The sequence below is a fragment of the Astyanax mexicanus genome, chromosome 18 (assembly GCF_023375975.1).
Source record: "Astyanax mexicanus isolate ESR-SI-001 chromosome 18, AstMex3_surface, whole genome shotgun sequence".
Taxonomy (NCBI): domain Eukaryota; kingdom Metazoa; phylum Chordata; class Actinopteri; order Characiformes; family Acestrorhamphidae; genus Astyanax; species Astyanax mexicanus.
Window position 1 is genome coordinate 2410287 of NC_064425.1, and position 3831 is coordinate 2414117.

The window sequence follows — 3831 nt, forward strand, 5'->3', positions numbered from 1 at the left end:
CATAATAAGAAAATAATAGAAAAAGAATAAAAGAAAAAAAAATGCATTTTACAATGCTTTAAGACCTTTAACTGTAAATTTGACATTATTTTAGAATGTGTGGTATTTGTAACCAACAGATGATTAATGCAATGTAATTCTGACATAAATTCCTCTTATGTTATAATAAGACCAATGTGCTTAACTTAACCTTTTAGTGAATCCCTCAACTTTGTATGTTAAAAACTATTGTTTCATGAAATATCATACATTTAGTCGTTCACTAAGTTTCCTCTTAAAAATGAAAGAATTGATCTTACCAAGAAACAAAAACAACATTGTGTTTTCCCAACTTAAAAAATAGATGAAATTTTTACTCCTTTATAGAATGACTTTTAGTGTTAAATACAAGGAATCTGGTCTGCAAAGACCCTCATCAGGAGGATGCTGCCTATATACAAGAATCACTATTAAATCACCATTTGTGCAATATGTTTAACGTGCAGTATTTCTCACCTTTTCATCTACTTTTTATTTGCTATTTGATATTTCACTGTTAGTCCTTGCGCATTAATGCTGGTCACAACCCACCATAATCACAACTCCTCTGACCTTATCTTAGCTGCACTAGATGTATATATATATGTTTTTAATATTTATTTTGTATTTTCAGATTTGTTCTGTAATCTTTTGTATATATAGATCTATTATTATTTGTTTATATAGTTTCCTGACCTGTTTCTCTGTCCTTTCCTCAGTGCTGCTGTATCATTGCAAATTATCTTATCATATCTTATCTTATAAAAATTAAAGGTGTCCTTCCTGGTCAGGCCAAAGAATGGAGAAATCAGACTCCGCCTCTTTTTGAACTGCTGCTGATGCTGTAACATTGCCGAGTATCATCACAGCGCTAACGCTCAAAGGAAAGCGCAGCAACTCGGTTCTGATACATCAGCTCACAGACGCAGCCTCCTGCTGATCCACATCACCCTAGGAGTAAAGAGGGGAAAGAGCACCATCTACTGTACCCACCCAGAGAGAGCAAGGACAATTCTGCTCTCTCAGGGCTCTGGCAGCTCATGGCAAGCTACATGAACAAGATACAAACTGGCGATCTCCTGATCTTATTCGTATCGCTGAGCTGTTACTGTCTCTTCTTTCACTACTAGGGGTGACTGACTAATACATAAAGTAGGATATGTCCGGCAAAAAGAAGAGGTATGACCTCTTATTTCAGACAGTATCAAACAACATACAGAGACTGGAATAAAGTTACCCTAGAGTTACCCTTCCTCTGTTAGAGGAAAGATCTGAGAGTTCTGAAGAAGAAGAAAAAGAGTAAAGTAAGCTAAACAGAGCTGAGTAACTCTTACTACACGACCCATGGAATAAACGCAGTGGAGAAGTGAAAGAGGAAGTATTTTAGGGATTATTTATCATTAAGAAAAGGAAATGAGAGCCCAGGCTTTTACGTGAAGTGATGAATCATCCAGCTGTGGGGAAAACAGCAGTCAGCTCTTCTCTTTATCAGAGGTCCAGTCCAGCCCACACACTGACCCCCAGCTCTCCACCACACTAATAAAACATCCTCAGAGGAGAAACAGAAGTTCTGGAGAAGTTCTCAGTGCTCAAACAATGGCAGTATCAGAACAGGAAACAGGGAAACTTTGAAGTTTATAAGTTTATGAGTGCTGGAGTCTGGAGGATACTCAGCTAAATGCTCTGCCAAAAGCATTAATCACAGCGCTCCTTATAACAAACATAGTACATTCAAAATACTTCGGGTCCTACAGGTACTATAAACAACCACTTAAAAATGATGAGTTTCTTTAATTTTACCAAATTAAAAAACCTCTGGAATATAATCAAGAGGAAGATGGATGATCACAAACCATCAAACCACCAAACTGAACTGCTTGAATTTCTGCACCAGGAGTAAAGCAGCATAAAGTTATCCAAAAGCAGTGTGTAAGACTGGTGGAGGAGAACATGATGCCAAGATGCATGAAAAAAAAACTGTGATTAAAAACCAGGGTTATTCCACCAAATATTGATTTCTGAACTCTTTCTTAAAACTTTATGAATATGAACTTGTTTTCTTTGCATTATTTGAGGTCTGAAAGCTCTGCATCTTTTTTGGTTATTTCAGACATTTCTCATTTTCTGCAAATAAATAAATGCTCTTTTATTTGGAATTTGGGAGAAATGTTGTCTGTAGTTTATAGAATAAAACAATAATGTTCATTTTACTCAAACATAAACCTATAAATAGCAAAATCAGAGAAACTGATTTGGAAAATGAAATGTACTCTTAATTTTTCCAAGATCTCTCTCTCTCTCCATATATATATATATATATATATATATATATATATTAACACAACCAGGAATGCTGAGATTTTAAAGAAAATGTATTTATTAAAACACAGAAACCACAAGATTTTATATTAAATGTTTATGTGGATGGGTTCCCACTTCTGCTTGAGTTTCCCTTGCTCCTGGTGTTCTGTTGCACACTTTGTCCTGTAAAGCTGCTGTTTTTTATAAACCCTGTTCTAAAAAGAACTTTATAAATTAATGCACATCTCACCTGATTTCTACTGTTCTTACTTTATAAGTACACAGTATTTACTCAATAAGTACTCAGAAACAGCAGGCAGCGGCTGTATTATGTAGTGTACAGTGTTTTACTGTTTTTACTCTGTAGATAGATAGATAGATAGATAACTGATGTCAGCCATACAAAAAGTGCAAATACAGAGTTATATAATAATTTAAATTGTACACAGTACTTTCCCTCTTTATTATAAAGCATTACTCTTATTTTAATTATAAAAATACTGTTTTCATGTTACTGTCTTCAAAGAGGCTGCACCAGTGGAAAAAAAGCCCCTAATTAGACCTAATTAGATGGAGGGATTATATAAATAAAGGGATTAAAGGTAAAAGAAACATTGCCACATCTCTCTCTCTCTCTCTCAGGTTCAACCAATCCTAGTCTTAATTTAACTCTACAGTTTGCACAACAGCAGCGCCGGAGACACAAAACAGATCTAATCTGTTATGATTAACATTCCAGCAAACTTATCTCCACCACACTTTCTCTGGCAAACACGGCAGATAAGCCGTGATAAGAGTCTTCAGCTGAAGTTTTTTACGGGGTCAGATTACCAAGAGGCCCAGCCCCCCCAAACACACACACACACACACACACACGTTAAGCTTACACTACTGAAAGACATGCGCAGGCTAATTGGGCTTTTTGTTTGCCTGATGAAAAGCAGCTAACAAGACCAGAACTGCTGTGATATCTGATAACTATGAGGACCATAATTACTTTGCATGTTTTAACCGCAGGTATAGGCAGATTTTAAAGTTTTTAAAGTTTTCAAAGATGCAAAATATAAAAAGATCAAGAAGCTGTTGACCTGGAATCTTATTTTTCCCATGATGTCCATTTATGTGGTTTTATGCACAGAAAAACAATCATAAATAGAAAAGCATATTTGCTGATAACTAAAGCGCTACCAATATGATCGGGAAATCGCTGGTTTGAATCCCGGTCATGCAGTTTGCCATCAGCTGCCAGAGCGCTGAGAGAGCACAGTTGTCCTTGCTCTCTCTGGGTGGGTACAGTACAGTAGATGGGGCTCTTTCCCCTCATCATTCCTAGGGTGATGTGAATCAGCACAAGGCTGCGTCTGTGAGCTGATGTATCAGAACCGAGTCGCTGCGCTTTCCTCCGAGCGTTAGCGCTGTGATGCTACTCGGCAATGCTAAAGCATCAGCAGTTCAAAAAGAGGCCGAGGTGTGTGTTAGTCTCTTCTTAACCCTCCTGAAGTTGGAGCATCA